The sequence below is a fragment of the Ochlerotatus camptorhynchus genome, unplaced genomic scaffold (genome assembly GCF_037179485.1).
Source record: "Ochlerotatus camptorhynchus isolate MF236.1 unplaced genomic scaffold, CSIRO-AGI_Acam_v1.1 ptg000448l, whole genome shotgun sequence".
Classification (NCBI taxonomy): Eukaryota; Metazoa; Arthropoda; class Insecta; order Diptera; family Culicidae; genus Ochlerotatus; species Ochlerotatus camptorhynchus.
Window position 1 is genome coordinate 61,047 of NW_027040934.1, and position 19,862 is coordinate 80,908.

Below are 19,862 nucleotides of genomic sequence, written 5' to 3' on the forward strand. Positions count from 1 at the left end.
TTCAAAGAAAAATCACGAACTAAAATTAATTAAACAACCACCAGCTAATAGACCAATTTCATCTAGAGATGAACCAGCCTAAGGCTGAAAGTCTCGTTAATAAAGGAAAAAAGAACCTATTTCATTATATTACCGATATTATCAGATAAAAAACATTCAGAATGAGATTAATTTATTTCTTAATCGTGTGTATAGGTAAATTTGTGATTTGTTCACTTTAACACAGTTTGGGCCAATTGTGGCTTGCCGGGGGTTATAATTTGATCTCGTTACCTGCTTTGCTAGAGAGTTTTAAAGTAACTATGGAAAAATGCATGGGAAAACCAAAGAAAATACTCAAAAATTCAACCATTGCTAGATATTGCTCAAATCGGAGACTTACCATAGCCAAACAGAACAACTTTGTGCATCTGATTATGACAGATAATTCTGCAAGTCATAATGCATGTGTTTATTAGTATTACATTTAATACATTTACTAGTTATCTGTGAACAGCTCAAGCAAATTTTACTCGATAGCTTAATTCTTACAAAACTTTTTCCGGAAGTGTGTTTTGATCATGCACCGGCACCATTTTTGTTTTATTTTGATCACTTTGTTTATGTTTCATTCCCTGCTTGCTTTTGATTTTCATTCCCTGTGTATTATGTTCCATGTTGGTACTCTTCAATTTCAATATATGCATAATGATAATCAAAAGTATCACACATATTTTTTATGATTAGCAAACAAAATAAAAATTTTCTTGCGTACACGCAAACTAAAAATCTATTACAATGAATGTTAGTTCTGTTTCCTATCATCCTCTGTTCATGAACATCGCAACAAATGTTAGAAATTAACCATGCAGGAGATGTAATGGTTTTTTGTCTTTTTTTTTTTATTTCGTGTTCTATCTGCACTTTCGACTATACCAGTAAGCTTGTAGAACGACGCACATTGTAGAACATTGTAGAACGACGCACACAGTTATCTCGAATCTCTCCAGCAGAAAAAGCATACGAAGTCGAGCATGCGAGAAAATGAGCGCTTCATGTTTGCTTTTAGGCTAACCATATTCTGAAGCATGGAGAGAGCAGTGGAGAAAGCAGAGGTCTGATAGTCTCAACGTCCGTGGTTCGGGTCCAGTCGGCAACCTTTTTTCTATTTTTTTTCGACATAATTAATTTCACTCACTAATACACTCCACATTTTTCGGTCTCCAATTTTCTTACATCGAACCGCAGCTAGGTATATCGCATCCTCGGTTCATGCGGTCTCCACTTACATCCTCTGATGATGAATCCCACATAATTGTAAGCGAATCTTACATCCACCGGTTGGGTGTAGCTAACACAGAAACAAGCGTATTAATGATTTATGCACGGTGAATGATACTCGATAGAACGGAAATGGGTGATTACGACGAAATAGGGTTGCTTCCTTCCACTTGCTATAAAAAAAATGATTTTCGGAATTATGAAATCATTAGATGTTATAATGATATTTTGTACATGTAATGTCGCGAATACACTTGTATGACCTACTATGAGCATGAGTATTATTTGTTTAATAATTATGAGCACTATACAACAACTATACACAAGCTATACAAGTGTGACAATGGATGTGCTCACAATTTATTTTACAAATATTGCTCATGCTAATAGTTTGTCATAGGGCAGAGCACTACTTCGTCGCAATCGCCCATTTACGTTCTACCGATCAGTAAAGATCAATAATATCAATGATTTCACCGAGCACAAATCAATAATAGGGGTGTTCCGTTAGTTCATTAGCTACAACATAAATCCTGTTAGAGCTCATTGTATGAATATTTACGCTCATTGTACTCAAAACAAAAGAAGCGCTCCTATCGAATCCCCTTCTCTACGTTTATCCGTAGGACGAAGAAAATCTAATGGCGTTTCAATGCGTTTGGACGAAATTGAAACTCGTAAGACGGATTTAGAATCAAGAAGCAGTATTAGTTTTTAAACTATATCTCCACAATTTGTGACTCTTTATTAAATCCAAAGGTACGTATGGAAAGGTGAATAAATTTAGAGGCCACCATTGACAGAAATATTCTATTTTTTGTTTAAACTCGTTCAGAACAGAGAGGTAAAGCGCGGGTTGTGCTTAGTAGGACGGAAATTAGATCAAAAACGCTACTAGTGTATCTTTCACTTCGAAATGTAGGCGGTAAAATATTTCAAAAATTTACTGCAAGATGCCAATTATTAGTGAACCCCTCAAATAACTTCCCAAAGCATTGCTAGTTAATGTGCTTAATAAATAAGGATTCTTTGAATTCAGATTTGTGTATATTTATGACAAAAACGCCAAAATAGATTTTCTAGAAAATCTAATGAAATATACGATCTGGTCCTCGATCCACTGTTTGGTTTCTTTGCTTGTGTCAATAGCGGCGTTGTCTTTCTAGAAAAAGAACTTTTTGTGACGGTATTTACACAAAAACGGCATAAGTCCTTACTATGCATTTTGAACGACGTGAAAGCTATTTTGAGCTTTTCGGTTGTACAAAATTTTGCCCACACCATGCATGAACCATCGCCAAAGTTACAAGTGGTGAAATATTGTTCCTCCTTCCTTAAATCGCGCCAGTATTCATTGAATCCATCAGGACCATCAAGGTTGAACTTATGATTACAAACTTACCGTGTCCCATTGCCAGTTCATGTTCGTTTTTGCAAAATTCAATCGTATTTCGATATAGGAAGGTGTAAGATTAGGAGCTTTCACCTTTTTAGCCCTTTTACTATGAGGACTTTTCACCAACACTTGACGAATTGTCTTCCGGGAAACTTTCAAATTCAATGTCTGCTTGATTTGAACCAATGGTTTAGAGGAATTCGAAGCTATTCTAATTATTTCACGTTTATCTCTACTGGAAAGCTTTGATTTGCGGGATTCCGTTTGGCTTTCCCATATAATTCCGAATTAACTAATTAGTTAATGACCACTTGGAGGAATCGACTAATCCGACGATTCATTTTTCTGATTCCAATCTTGATGAAAGGCTTCGATTTGTCCTTTTTTCTTTCTCCGGAATCACTGTCCTTTTCGGCATATTGAACGTAAAATTTTATAAAAATTCAAATATAAAAAATTGACATTGTGTTTCAAACATATGTTGATGCTTAGCAAATTCACGCACACACGTGTTAACTATGCGTCAAAAACCTTTCACAAATATATACATAATATGAAATGGTTTGAAATTATCTTCTTTTCATTGTATGGAAGGTATAAATCAGCTGGTCCTATAGAAATGGAGTTATATTCTCGATACTTTTCAAAGTTCCAGTCGATTTGTCTAAATATCATGAATTCAATTTATGGTTTGAAAAACTTGCAGAAGTTGAAAATTAAGAAAAGACGATTCAATTTCAAATCTATGATGATCTAAGATTTTCCCAGCTGATCATTTTGTTTGTTTTGATTAGATAGTTGATACATAAAAATAATAAAAGAAAAAACAGAAAATACGTAAGGGAAATGGATGTAATGTCGGCCTAAATGCCTCTAATTTGGGCCCATCAATAAACTCAGTAAAAGACTAAATTTTCAATAGCGACCAAAAATAGCCATTTGTACCGTCGCAATGATGCGTTCATCTAGATAAAATTGATAAATAGCAGATTTTTAGAAATAGGTCCAATCTTAGATCCATAGGCCAACATTAGAGCCATTTCCCCTATTTGTCTCATAATCATGAAGTTTTTTTTTTCCGAAAAAATAGGTTGACTTTTCACTCAGATTTCAATACCTCCTATCTGTTTTCTTCTTATACTAACAGTAAATACTGGTTCGATTTTGACAGTTCAAATTGGTTCGAAAATGATAACGTCTTCGCGAGAGCTAGATTATAAAGGGAATGAATGAAACGCTTTCTTACATATCATTTATTTATCGATGGCTCTACAACTGTATTCTAGAAAGTTAAAGTTTAAACTGCACTCACAAACACTTCTAGTAAAGCAGAAATCGACCGACGAAGCAATTTATCATTTTTTTTTTTTCAATTCATTAGTTATCACATGCAGACGACCATGTGAAATTTTTGGCAATTGTAGAGATGAAATTCTGAATCCCACCCTTCAGTGTTCGTAAAATTGGTGGAAAGCTGTTTAATTTAATTAAGAATAACGCACTACAGTATCCCAATGCGTTAGGATATGAGGCATGAGAAAGCAGTGATGTTTTTGATGAGTGATGGCTCTTGTTTCGCATTGAAGAACATATAGTTCGTCCTTTTGCCCTGCTTGAGCTAAGACCATGGCCCTATGGGATGGTTTATTCAGACAGGGGGATCATCTTCAGGATGGTAAGATGTTGCTACGCATTTTCTTTGAACTAGTACATGTCAGCTTGTGGGGTACACCAGCAAGTATGCTCGTGGGGAGAGTGAAAATAATTTTACGACAAAAATGGCACATGGCTCTCCCGGCCGTCTAATACTTTTGGGGTGAAAGAAGTTTCCCAGTATAATTGAACATGGAGCGGAAGCCAAGGACCCACCATATGACGTACGACTTCTAACGCTGTTGATGTTGATGAAGCGCAATGTCAACGCTCATCATCCTTTTGGAATTGGCCAGGCCAGGAAGGGATGAAAACTGAGTTTGTTGTTGCTGTGCTGCCGTTGTTCTAGGTTTTACGATTTTTATTACTTTAATCAACCTAGATGAAAGAGTGGTAGTAAAAAGATAGTAAAAAGTTGTCCAGATCTGCAAATAGTTTGCGAAGGCAGCTCGGAACTAGTTTTAGCTTTGTTTGGACCCAAGCTCAGTAGAACTGTGTTTAGTCTAAGTACAACTATAGTTAGGTAATGGGTATGTTTCTTAAAAGATTGGATGCTGGATAAAGTGCTTTCATTATCCGAAGATGGATACCCTAAGCACGTTGGCAATTGTGGCGATAGGATCGTTCTAAATTTTGTCATACCAATTAGGCAAATGTACTCAGACGTCAAACATTACATTAACTTCCGTGCTGGATTTCCAAATGGTTGAATTGTTTTTAAATGTATTTCGGTATAATTTACTTTCAACAGTTTTCATTGTACAGAGAAATCTCAAGAGCAACCTGACTCCACGAGGATGAAAACGTGCGCAAATTACAATTTTAATTAAAGCAAAATTAAGTTTAATTATTCCCTACCGTCGGCCATTGGGGGAGTAATCCCCATGGGAATGAAAAATCTGTCCCAAAGAAGAAAAAAGAAACCATTCGCTCAGCGTAGGGAAGAAAAGTGTAATGATGCGACATCTTTTTGCGTGATGTTTTGTTTTAATTGTTGTTTTCACTCATAACGTCTACGGTTTATCTTCATTCAGTTTTATCCCTCACTGCTTGGAGCCTGATAATTTCAATTTTCTTCGGTATCTTATGAAGAATTTCTAATATTCTAGCCTTCCCTTATTTCCAATTATCCATCAACAAAAAGCCTTTTAAAAACAATTGATCCTTTATGCCATAAAAACAGAAACATGAGTACCCCACAACCAATTGCATCCGCTGGATGCCGGTCGTCGGGTAAAGCAATTTATTCGAAACAATCAATCAATTAATTCCGCGTCGTCCATTTTTTTTTCTTGTTCGTTTTCGGGTCTCATCTTCAACACAAACTCCTCCCCCTGCCCCATTTTTTTTCATTTGGCATCCACGGATGCGATGCTGCAATATCAATCCCCATGCTTTCGTGTTGCAATAAAGAATGCTCATCGCATCCTCGTGATGGTTTGTCTATGTTTCACAAAATCCGCAAGAGCCGAATCCTCCACTGGCACATACAGCCTGCCTCCCACCACCACCACCACCACCACCGACATCAATTATACCAGCCCACTTACACTCGGAGATGCGATATAGGATGAGTGCCCATATCGCTTTCATTTGGTTCACTTCTCCACGGCTAACCATTTTTGCACAAAATGGAAAATGCAAAAGCTCTTGCGCGGTGCCCTTGGCACAGGATCGTAAATTCGATTTGTAGCAGAGGAATGCTGTGAGAGAGCAATCCGCAATCGAAACGGTACCATAACCGAACGTATATCGCGTCGTTATATGCATAAAAATGCAATAAAAATGATTCAATTGAAATGAAAACAAAATTTACAAGAGAAAGATAGAGATGAACATTCGGTTAGAGATGGAATGGAAATTGGCGATTTTTTTTTGTTAACCATACTCGGTGATGGACACAATTGATGTGCAATGTGCTAGGGTAGATGGCGAGTAATTTGGAAGTTTGTATTTTTTCTGAGATCTGAAAAACCTTACCTTTTTCTGCTCTGCAATATACCCAAGTTTTATCATTTTATTGAATTTATTACATTCATTACATTGCATGTAAGTAGTGAGTATTTGTATGCAAAGTTTCAATTTCAATTTTAGTTGTTTATAGATTTCATAAGTAAATAAACATCTCGTTTAAGTTGCGAACAATTATAAAAAATCTGTTTAAACGTATTTTGAAAATAAACTGGCAAGCACATACAACTACCTCATATCACTTGCAATATATAACCTTTATTTACCTTTAAGCAGTTCCATGCCAAATGATGAATCGAAGAAAAAAAAAACTCGACCTTCTCCGATTTGCATGAAACTTTGCATAATCGTTTGTTATGAGCAATGATTCACATTTAGAATAAAATTAGGCCATTTTGGATCTTTTAAAATTTTCAAAAAGGCTTCTTTTAAATTGATCAACCAATTTTTGTATGGAAACGGCACTTCTGATCAAAATGACGTCTGATACAAAGTTGAAGAGAAATATGTTACTTTCTACCACTTTTTCTCCTCTTTGTTACACTGAAAAATAGTCTTATAACTGCTACGAATGATATTTTGACACCTATAAAACGGCACTATGGCCACACAGCAAAAAAAAAAAATGTATTATCGATCAACGTAATTCAAGCTGATGTATGAAATAATGATGTAATAGCAGAAATCACATACAATATTACATTAACAGATGTAATTTTGTTCGCAAAATCGGTATACATCGTGCAACGTAATATTACACCACCAGCGGAATGACCTCTGTGCAGCTGTTTGGATGTAATATTCAACTACTTTTTTTTTCTGTGCATATAAATGCTATCATCATTTGCATGGTATTATTTAAGAATTATACCAGTTAACAGTACCGTGGTGGTAAGCGTGATTACCTCTCATCCCAGCAGGCCTGGGTTCAATCCCAGTCAGCGCCGCCGGGATGTTCTGAGGCATAACATCTCTGATCACGCCTTCCTTCGGAAGGGAAGTAAAGCCGTTGGTCCCCGGTTCATGAGTTGATGGGTCGATAGATAGGGTCCAGGTGTGGAAGCTGCCTTCCTAGCGTCGGTAGCATTGGTGTTCAGCACGGAAAACAAGATCGACGGAAAACAAATCAAAGGAAAAAAAAACAGTACCGTAAATTGGTGCAACTTTGGTTTACTAGGGTAACTGTCAATCACTTTTTTTCCCTTTTTTTTTGTTACACTGCTACCGAACATGTTTTGACACCTTTATAATGATACTAAGACCAAGGCATATTTTCAATGAAAAAAAAACAATCACCAGTACCGTGCATGGGTGTAAATTTGTATACTAACGGTAACCTATCACCACTTTTTTTTCTCATTTTTGTTATACCGGGAAAAAGTCCTAAAACTGCTACTAAACATGTGTTGACAACTTTATAATGTTACTACAATATTATGCTTCGGATATAGTTCCACATGCAGTTCGGCGGTATCTTTTGTGTAAATAGAAAATTTGTTAATGTCAATTTTATGGCCACTAGATAGAACCTCCAAAATAACTTTGAAGCGATAGAGTAGATTGCAATCAACCTGCTTAAATAGTTTGTTCTGAGAAAAAAATGCCGATTGGTATTACCATCATTCGTATTTACAAATCCTGGTTTGAGTACATCCACAAGAAGGTCTAGTTTTTGTATAGAATAATCTTGTATTCAAGTTTTACTTTGCTTCACGATATATTTATCCTCTTGCAACAGCAGCCTCAATTTATTAAAGGCAGTTTACACGAAACATAACCATACTTTCAAAGATACGGATCCTAGCATGTAACACCGAGAGATCAATGTTTAATGCATTTGGATTAATTTCTTTTATAATCTCTAGATTATTAAAATCTTCAGATGCTACTCCGCATATGTAACATCTCATCGTAGAACTCGTTTGCATGGCAACGTTGCAACATTACCGTTGACCATTGTAAGCATAAGCATGTGTTTGATCTCAATAAATTTAGTGATGTCGACGGATTTCTTTACAAACCTGAATAAAGGTGGATGAAACATGCAATTTAAAGCGTCAATAAGAATATTAATAGTAATGGGGATTCTGTTTTATACTATTATCGAACAGGTCGGAGGAACGGAAATTTTCTCACACACACCCTGTTTATAAACAATAACAATTAATGATAAAAATCAGGGTGGATAATTTTTGCGGAAAATCCTAGATGGAATCTCCTGATTTTCCCGGACATCACGTAGTTTGAAAATGAATAACTCATGAATGAAACGTCGTAAAACTAACATTGTGTAGTTAAATCATAAGAATATTTTCTCAGTAATCCATAAATAACATAACCTGAAATAATTCACGATGAAGGAAAATGTCATGGAAAAACAGGAAAAATATGTAATACTGATGAACATTTCAGAAAAGTGTCTAAGCTATGACCGGAAATTTAACGTCCAGTTGCACGTCACCATAAAAAAGCTATAAAAAGTATCGTTTTCTTGTTTGTTTTATGATTCTCTTGGAATGGCATGTAACGGGCCATTCATTTTTCTGTTATCATAAATGGTAAGAGACACCACTCTGAAATTTTCACCAGTGCCTGTCAATAATGCTGATGATGCTACAGCACGCAACAATCACCCTACTGCTTTCTCTCTGAGATGACTAAGTTGGTTATGACGAGAGAAAAAACACAATAGTTAGGTAAATAAGAATTGCATTATAACACACCATCGACTGGAAATGCGTTCGGCAACGTGGTGCTTTAGGTAGTTATTAAACGTCGCTAGTACTATTCCACAGTTGGAGACAGTATATGAGTAAGTCAAAGCGCAAACTTTTTTGCCTGTAGATTTGAAGACATACTTCAAATCTCCGCGTACATCGTACGGGTTAGGCAAAGAAGCGTGCGTTTGTATTTGTACTGTCGCATTAATGGTCTATTCAATTTTCAAACTGCCGTACTCTAACGGAACTATCTACATACCCTCTTCTAAGACCATTCTCTAGCTAATAAATTACCACACTAAAGCTTCATGTTAGATAGCCTTTCCAACCAACTCTGATTTTTTTCATATTTTTACTTAAATGATTAAAAACATTTTTTGTTTATTGTTTCTAGAATGACATTTTTTTTTCTCTACAACTTTGTTAAAAAATTTCAAAGACGCCATTTTGAAATTAATTTTACAAAATCCAAAATGGCCAACTTTTAGCAAAAATGTGAATCATTGCCTATAAAAAGCATTTACCCAAAGATTGCTATGAATCCCTTTGGTTTGTTTTTTTTTTTCCGTCGATCTTGTTTTCCGTGCTGAGCACCAATGCTACCGACGTGCCAGGAAGGCAGCTCCCACACCTGGACCCTACCTATCGACCCATCAACTCATGAACCGGGGACCAACGGCTTTACTTCCCATCCGAAGGAAGGCGTGATCAGAGATGTTATGCCTCAGAACATCCCGGCGGCGCCGACTGGGATTGAACCCAGGCCTGCTGGGGTTAGAGGTAATCACGCTTACCACTACACCATGGGCGCCGTTTTTTTGCTATGAATCGAAGAAGGTCAAAATTCAATTTTTTTCGGTACTTTTCCTGGAACTGCTTCTTAGTTTTACTCATAAAACAACCCACAATGGCGATAAAAATGCAAAAATGTCTCAAAATTCAACTACTACTGTTCCCGCTGAAGAACCTTGATTAAATTATTCCTTCTCACAGAAAAAAATCTCAAAAACCGAATAGAACTGGTTTCATCTTGCGCTGTATAGTGAAAGCTGAGGTTTTAGGTGATTTTCGCCTAAAAATCCTAAATTTTCTGTACCTCTCAAAACTTTTAATCATGATGATAAAAATAATCCTTATTTAGATTTCAATAGAAAAACATCATTAAACTCCAATTAAAATGGATTCATCTTGCGCAAATATGTGCAAACTGCCATTTTGACCAGTTTTGCCCCAATTTCCGTATGCTAAATAAATTAAAAATTAAAAGGCTTATTTTCAATGACAGACTCTTATCAAATCATGTTGATTTAAAAATATTGTTTTTTTTTTCTAAAATATTCATGTCGTCTGCATATACAAGAACTTTTATTTTTTACGTGTGTAGGAAATGTCGTTTACTTACAAAATAAAAATAATTTGGCCTAAATGAGAACCCTGGGCACCCCAAAGGTGACCGAAATGGGTTCTGGAGAACGAACTATAGGTTTGCGTTGCGTTAAGTATAATTCGAGCCAATACAAAAGTCCAGACTCCATTATTATTTTTTGCAATTTTAAGAGTAAAAATGGTATGCCGATTCGGACAAATGCTTCAAAGAAGTCGCTTGTTTCAGTTAGAGATAACCCGTTTGTTTGCTGCAGGGATGACCTTGATCGCGCGTGGTCTATTTTTCGGTTTTGATTGGAACATAGGAGAGGTGATGCTGTCAGTAAGGTGTGCACCCAAGTACAAGAAAATTGTTGAGTCTTGTGGGGGAGCAGACATTAAAATTTATCGCAGGGAACTATTGTACTTAGAAATTCGTAACTTATAGATCTTAATAGATGAACTAGCCTAAGGCTTAAAATCTCTAAAATAAAGATTAAAAAAAAACTTATAGATCTTGAGCGGGACGGACCAATCTTACCAACCGTAAAACGTTCGTGTTGTACGATTTCAGTGGGTTGTTTACAAAAGTTTGTTATGTTTTTCCGAAGCTATTGTTCTAAACAGTGTGACAACAGTTAACGTTCAGATTATTACGCGTATTCCGCTGATTAGTTTGTGATTAATCGATTTTGCAGGTTAGACGTTTGAAGTTTTTCGGATCGGTTTCTGTTTCGGTTATAATTGTCGCTGTTTATAATGTGTTGTGATTCAAAAAGTTCGATTGAGGTTTTATGGTGGTGGCTTTTACATTAGGAAGAGTTCCATGTTCCCTAATTATGTGCTTTTATGTGGTTGTGTATATTTTTCCTTTAGTTTCATTTCAAAATTTTACAAAATTTATTTAGGGTTGTGCTGGTGCTGCCATGGTGATTGTATTTTGACTTGCGATCGAGAACGGCCGGTGCTGGTATCGCCTAGTTTGAGATCACCAGTTTTTACACATTGAAGATGATTACTAGTCCCAAGCATCGTCTATTGGTTCTCTGTAAAGTTACAGTCATGCTCATGCTCATGCTCGGCAAATGCTTTATTGAAGTCAGTATATAGAGCTTCTACGTGTTTGCCAGTGTCCATTGCGTTGGGGAATACATTATTTACAAAAATGTTGGGGTACTTGGGTAATAGCTAAGTATTTTCTGGTATTCCGGCAAATCTTGGTTCTTTTTTTTTTCTTCTAGGCTTATTAATTGAGAGCTTTCTATTCCAACACTAATGCATAAATTTGTATTTTGTGTAGCAATCACAATGATACTCTATATCCAGGGAAATCGGGAAAATTTCAAACCCGAAAGATTTTCTCGGCTGGACCGGAAATTGAACCCGCCACCTTCGGCTTTGTAATACCATGCCTTTACTTACTACACAGTTCGAAAAGTAGTGTAAATTTCAGTTACTAAACAGTTTGAAAAATAAGTGTAAATTTATTTTAAATATTATGCACATAAACGTCACATATCATATAAGTTTACTTTATAAATCGTGTAAAGTTCTGACACATTTATTAAAAAGTTGCAAAGTTACAAGTTACTCCTTTATCTGAAATGAAATATAAGTTTACGTGAATGAATGGGCCTCATAGCCTAGTCAGTAAAGGCACGGTATTACCAAGCCGGAGGCGGCGGGTTCGACTCCCGGTCCGGTCGAGGGAATCTTTCGGGTTGGAAATTTTCTCGACTTCCCTGGGCATATAGAGTATCATTGTGCTTGCCACACAATATACAAATTCATGCATTGGTATTGGCATCGAAAGCTCTCAATTAATAACTGTGGAAGAAGAAGAAGAATGAATGTTTACATCACAATTAAAATGTGTGTGTGTGTGTGTGTGTGTGTGTGTGTGTGTGTGTGTGTGTGTGTGTGTGTGTGTGTGTGTGTGTGTGTGTGTGTGTGTGTGTGTGTGTGTGTGTGTGTGTGTGTGTGTGTGTGTGTGTGTGTGTGTGTGTGTGTGTGTGTGTGTGTGTGTGTTTGTGTGTGAGTTATGGCCATGTATGGCGTCCATTGTTGCAACGGAACTGCTCTGCCCCGTTGGCGGTACTGCCATACAATGAATCCACTGAAAGCGAATCCCGTTCTGATGGAGGAGGCTTATTGGATAGTGGATTAGCTAGATAAAGTGATTATTGTGCTGTTCCTTTTGACTATAGTGTATAGTGATACGGAACATTGGGTCTGTAAAGATAATTCGATTGAGTCTTATCAAATAAGTTAATAAACAAAAACAAAGGATGAGACGGATACACACATATCATTTGAAAATAAGTGCTCTGAGATTGAAAAGTTTGTTTCTCGGCGAAAATTACGTTTGATTGAGCTGTATTTCTCGTCTGTGATGACGGAATTTTATGTCAAAATTGTCGCTAGTATATATCAGTTTCAGAGCACCTAAATTTACATGAATATATCTAAATGTGTAGGTACCTGTACAGTGTGCTTTTACCCAAGTAACCATCAAGCTTACCAATGCAAAAAGTGCAATATAATGCTGATATAAGGCTAATTTAAAAACTGAAACCGTATATCAGTCTTATATTGCAAAAAGAGCTCTTACACACTAAGATTTTGGTTCCGTGTTCGGTAAATTTTACCGAAATCAGAACAGTTGAATGTTCGGTAAAACTTTGACCTTCATTTTAAAGGCTATTGAAATTGAAAAATAATTTTAAAACATGTTCAACCTTGTTTAAATGATCAAATCTTGTCATTTTAGTGGAGATTTAGTTTCAAAGTAGCTGAAAATCAATTGAATAGAATTGCATAAATTTTACCGAACAGTTCAGCTGTTCAGATTTCGGTAGAATTTACCGAACACGGAACCAAAATCTTAGTGTGTACAGAGCTATCAACGGGCTTGGTGGTTACTTGGGTAGACGCTAGATTTGTTCGAGAGCTAGAGAGCAGAAAAAAGAACGCAAAAAAAAGTCGTGCGATGAAGAGGAACATTGGGTAATACGTCCCCCCTGAGGAAATTATCGATTTTCAATACTTTTTAATCAAAAATAATAATTCTATTTCAGCGCATCTGAATAATCTTCTTGATGTTTTCGAAAAATGATGCATATTTATGTGCATTCATCACCGAGAAAATCATTTTACAAAATTTTCTCAAAATAGCGTTTTTAATTTGTTGCTGGGTTATATGCGCCACTGGGGTAACATACACCCCTTGTAAGTGTTATGCATTTTGCTGTATGTTATGTAGGTTGAATACATTTATGTGCCATGCGTTCGTTATTATTGCGGGCAGTATAATTTAGGTTGTGTTTAGACCACTTTATTAAGGTTCACACTATCTGTAACTCCCAGGGGCCGGGCTGGCAGCCATGTTTTTGATGCTATCATCTGCTCATGTCTTTCTGCTTATAACACGATTTTCCGTTCCTTTCCACCATGTATACGTCAGGCGGGCCGTATTTAAATAAGGCCCGTGATGTTGCCTACTGTCAAACGTATAGGATTGATATAGGGTTGCCAGACCCCTGGTAACTCCTGTTTAAATTAATAGTAATTTAAATGTCAACGGATGTTTAGGAGTTACTAAACCGCACGGTCAAAATTGCCTACCCAAGTAACAACCAAGCCCGTTAATGGCACGATAAGCGATAAGCGATAAGCACGACTATAGTCTAGCGGATAGAATTTCGGGAACCAATTGAGCTGTCAAATAGTGGAACTAATCGAGCATATCACGACCAACAACAGAAAAGAGCATATCAGCTTTTGCGAACAAATGTTCGGAACCTCTTTTCTTGTTATTGAGCAGACTTCAGATTGGCATAGGATTTAACAATCAAAGTGTCTATTGATCGAAATATCGTGCTGGCACGTTTTACCCCTACATAATAGAGCAGACATTTAGCCTGATAGTGTTGGTTTTGTAAAAGTTAACTGACTCAATTATTGAGCTGTTAACAATAAATCTCGAAATTTGATTAAAAGTGCTTTATCACATCACCAACATTCAGATTTCTTAATCTGAAATATTTGAACTCATAAGCATAGAATGCTACTTCGAGTGATGCTATTTATGCGAATCCCAACATGTTCTACAGCGTCGAGGGCAATAGAAAATCAAACCGACTGATTTAGCGTGCTCCTGTTCATCTCTGACAGGAACAGGTGTAAAATTTTCGCAGATTCATGGCAACATTTTTCAAACAATCCAACGACGTACCCCCACAATCAACCGAGTAAGAACATATACAAGCAAGACGATGAAAACGGATTTATCTACCGCCTGTTAGCAAAGTACGCAGCCCATCGACACCCACATCCCGCGCAAACACAGCCGCTCATACTCCATTCAGGGCATTACCCAAAACCTAAAAGCACAGAAAAAATGTCTCTATATTCTTTTCCACCCAAATCATCATCATCATGAACAACGACGATGAGCCTCGTACATATTTCTCGCCTCTCCTTCCCCAACCACGTGTGCTGCGACCGCCACTCAACAAAGAAGACGCAGACGGCATTGCTGCCAAACGAGAAGAAAATGGGGGACGAAATTCTCAGCTTTCTTCCACGTGAGCTTCATTCTTATCACATCATAGAACGCGCCCCTAATGCCAGCACGAAAGTCATTGGATGCAGGGGGAGGAAGATTCTGCACCACACCACCCATCCAACCCAGCTCCAACAGCCTACATAGATGTGATGGAGTGGCCGTGTGCGCACTAGAGAGAAGAAAGCATGGAAAAATATATTTCAGCTGTTAGCCAACCAGGAGTGGGAAACGGAGAAAAGCAACGATCCCCAACGCAAAGACGGATGTCGACAGGGTGTTGGATCGTTTGGGAGGATTTTGTAAGACTGTGTGTTTTACATGCGCACAGACTTTTCTTTGTATAACAACGGTATGATGGTGTTTCTGTGTGTAGAACAAGGGTGCTTCATTCGTTTAAGGGATCACATCGGTTGTGAAAGAGCGTGGGAGGGGGAGCAAAAGAATTGGGGGTGTTATTTTCATGTTATTGGGTGGTAATAAATATACGTGTAGATTATACGTCTGCTTTCCTTTTGCCCGGTATGAACAAATACACTCGCTTCGGCTCAGAAGACAATAAATATGTATGATATGGGAAGAAAAATGGAAAATCGAATCGAATGCGACTGCCGTGTAACATTCTAAAGCTTCAGGTTAACTGTATCGAAAATGATTACGAACAAAATGATTGACTGCCCTTTAATGGGGACATTTTGTGGACAGAAAACAAACAACCGGATCGATTTGAAACAGTTGTGCAAATAAATGAGCAACAATTAAGTGAGTAAATAGCAAAGATGAACTAAGTTTGCATTCATGATTAGAAACTAATCACGGTTACGGTGTTGGTAACCGCAAGATTCAACTTCTTATAGTGTTGAATAATGAGCTCTGTGGTTCTCCGCAAGACACCAGGCAAATAGAAACCAGCAACAGTTGTTTGTGTTGTTTGCGAGCAGATTGAGGAAAAATTGACCATATATTTAAAATAGCATCCATTTCAAAAGGGTAGCCTCTGCACCCAACCCCAAGATTTTGTAAGAGATTTGCATGAAAAGTCATTGTCATAGCAACAAAATATTTAAAAAAATCAACTTACACCAGTAGAATTAAACTTAGGGCAAGATAAGTGATTGCGCACGAGTAGGACCTTTTCCTACGTTGCAGACACTTAGTGGACAGTTGCACAAACAATAGAGGGTTTTTTTTTTAAATTCTTCCATAATAATTCCCATACACAATTGCGCGACCTCTAAAACTTCATCAACATTTGTTAAACCGGCGCCCGAGTCCCTCCATCCTGTTATTTCATTTTCTCCTAGGAGAAACGTCGTTCATAAATAAGAACTGCAAGGAGTTAGATCAATTTTCAGTGCCACACAAACCAACTCGCATTAAGTTTTTCAAACCATTCGTATCGATAATTTGAATTATTATATTAAGTATGTTTTAATATGACACCCGTACAAACAAAAACAGGGTTGGCTGTAGACATGGCTGCAGGATATAAATACCTCTCACAAAAACAGGTTCATCAAATTGGAATTCAATAAAAAAAAAATACAATTATTTCGCAAAAATTCCGACAACAAGCTATTCAAATTATAATAATTTTAAACAATTTGTGTCACACTGAAGCAAGTCCTGTGACCTATGGTGAACAAGACCCACGAACAAAATTCCCGTGAATAATTATTGTTTCTCCTTCCGCCTTCCACCTCTGCCCGAAGTACTTATGGTCGGAAGGGGTTAATTTCCGGGGTATGAGAGCTAATTACAGCTGACAGTTTTTGAAATTGATGAATAATTATGAGGATTAAAACTCGATTGTTCCACTTTTTACCACCCTCCACCATCCGAAACGGGAATCGAAGGAAGGCTGCCTGGGATGGGGGTGAGGTCGGAATGATGATAGCTCCAATTTGGAAAAACACTTTAGCACGCAGTTTTTCCATCGTTCTCGGTTGTTGCACGCACTTTCGAAAGAGAAAGCCTTGCCGGTTTGTCGCTGTCGGGCCGCCGCATTAATCCTGTTTGATGATAATTAATGATCCTTCATTAATAAACACACATTTAAAAGTAATAATTATGCTGTTTCTGTCTTGCTCGGTTGTTTGCTTCACGCGCCCGAAACCGAATGCTCATCTGACTGAATTAATTACACTGTATTTAATATCATTAAGGAAGCAGACGATGATTTTGGCAAAGGACAAAGGGGAGGGGAGGATTTCGGCCAGTCTGGAAAAGAATTCAACATTCTGTGCAGAAGCCACATATGGTCCGGGATGGAGCTTTGAGGATGAAGAGTTGGAGATTGTACCGTAGACGGTTGAGCAGCAAAGAGTGAGAAAAGATTAAATTAATATAAATCAGTGGCTCCTTATTCGCATTCCGTTCCGTTCTCCATTTGTTGCGGGGTGGCGTGAGTGTTGTTTTTGGCTTGTCTTCCGGACTGGGAGTCACATGTGTTGGTTGGCTTAGATTTTTTTTATTCTTCTTCTACGATGCTTTCCGATGGTTCAGTGCAGGACGATGGCAAATAGATGGAGAGATAAACGGATTCAGTTCTATGGTATCATTATAGCGATATTATTACATGTGTTACTGCTAGTAAATTAAAACATATTCCACAACCACAATGGTCATTTCAGACCATGGAACGGGGGTGTATTGTCTGCATACAAATTACCCTTTCGATGAAGGTACGGAACATTGGCCAGTGCATCTGGAGGCATGTTGGGCAAGGTGTGATGTATTGAGTAATTCTGGATTTAATTTAATGATAATTACTGTACATTACGGAACATGACCTTTTCCTATGTTTTGTTTGTTAGTTGTAGAGGTCAACGTATTATGTTAATTATGAAAACATGTGCTAGGTGTTCTAAAAAATAAATCCTATAATATCAATGCCAATATCAGACTTCAGGTGAACATTTATATGATAGATAAAGGGTGTCCCACATCAAATTACATCACGGAAAAAACGCTGTATTTTATTTTGAAAATTTGGCTAGAAGTAGTTTAGAGTGTATTGTTTACACTGTACTTTTATCGCTGTCAGTTTTTCCAAAGTTGGAAAAAATGGCGTCACCCGAAAAGCAACGTCGCGAATTGATTTTGCGCAAGCACCTGGAAAATTCTCAACTCTCTCATCAGGACATCGGAAAACAACTCGACATCGTGCAGTCAACGGCAGGGCTGTCATCTGATCACTCAACGTGCGCAATGTACTGATTTTCTGAAATAAACAAAGTGAGAATCAAGCCAACACAAAGTTTACTTATCTTTCACCCTGCGCAAATGTAAAGCAGCGGAGAAGAGAAGACAGATACACACCCAGACATAACGAAAGCTCAATGCAATTAATTTAGGGTTGCAAATGGGAAACCCAGCTAAAAGACAAAATTCTTCTTCGTTATGCTCATCTTCATCTCCTATGCATGCAGTCGTGGTGAGCAAAGTCTGCAAAGAATTCAAAGAAGACATAAGCGCTTGTTGTATTATATTCGCTCCCTGCGCCGCACGGAGTGTACCGCTCATTGTGTGGATCGCTTTCTCGTAGATCATGTGGAAAAGAGTGTGCGAAGTAAATGGGAGAACCACACACTCTTTGACGAGTGTTGTGAGATGCATGCACAAAGTTGCTTTGCCAACGCTCTGAGGTGCTTTTCAGCCCTGGTCAACGGTGAGTCGTGTGATTAAACGTTACTACAAAACTCTGAGCATTGAACGCAAGGAGAAATGCGATCAGAATGGATGTTCTATTAGTGATCAGGATCACAAGCGTGTCGTGAAGCGTTTGAGCGGAATTCCAATGCTTCGGTCAGGGATGTGGCCAAAAAGTTGAATCTGTCCAAGTCTTTCGTTCAGAGAGCCAAGGTCCGGGAGGGACAGCATACGTACAAAGTGCAAAAGGCTCCAAGCCGTGACGAACGGCAAAATACGGTGGGAAAGTGACGGGCCCGGAAATTGTACACTCAGATGCTGACGAAGCCTCATTATCTCATCATGGATGATGGGACTTACGTCAAGGCGGACTTCCGGCAGTTTTCAGGGCTACTGTTCACATTGTTCTTGTGCTGGACAAGTTTGATGTTCCGGAGGAAGTAAGGAAGCAGACACTTTTAAAGTTTGCCAAGAAATACATGGCAAGCGATCTGCTCATGTGGCAAACGGAGTGCGCCGTTCGTGACTACCAGACTGTAAACGGGGAGTGGTACAAAGCCAACGGGGTCACTAAGGACATGAACCTCCCCCTCCCCCCCCCCTTCCAACACACCGGAACTAAAGCCCATCGAAAAATACTGGGCTATTATGAAGCAGGCACTACACAAGCATCCCAAGGAGGTCAAATCTGAGGAAGGCATCAAGAAAAAGTGGGTTTCCGTACAGAAGAAGTTGCAGTCAGATACAGAATCTTATTAGTATAGTTAAGCGTAAGGTACGAGCATACGGTTACGGTTTTGAAGTTGAATGAAATAAATATGTCAAAAGATTACTAATGGATTATATTTTATTGTCTGAAAGTTTGTAAAGGATCGATCAACTAGGTAATTTTTTACAGCGTTTTTTCCGTGATGCAATTTGTTGTGGGACACCCTTTATGGTGATGAAAGTATAGAATTGACAGTTACGTTAGAGAACGGTAGTGTGAAAATTGTATATAGAAGTTGTAAATGAGCAAAGGAAAAATTTTCATGGCGGCTGCTTCTCAGCGTGGTAACTTTACTACTGAAATTACTAAAATAATGGTCGCCCAATTTACTCATACAGGTACCACCAATATGCAAAAACCGTTCTATCGATGTTTATCCGCCGGCGTCGGCCATGTAGTGGTTAGCGTGACTGCTTTCTCACCCCAATGGGTCTGGGTTCAATCCCAGCCGAGGTCGGTGGGATTTTTCTGAGGCATAAAATCTCTGGTCACGCCTCCCTTTGGAAGGGAAGT

At 37.9% G+C, this 19,862-nt stretch overlaps 1 protein-coding gene across 1 annotated transcript in view; it reads left to right on the forward strand.

Moving 5' to 3' along the window:
- HGTX overlaps positions 1-19,862 on the forward strand; it is a gene marked incomplete at its 5' end in the record, with an annotated part of 65,104 nt that overhangs the window by 39,248 nt on the left and 5,994 nt on the right. The gene's annotated exons all lie outside the window — the stretch shown is intronic.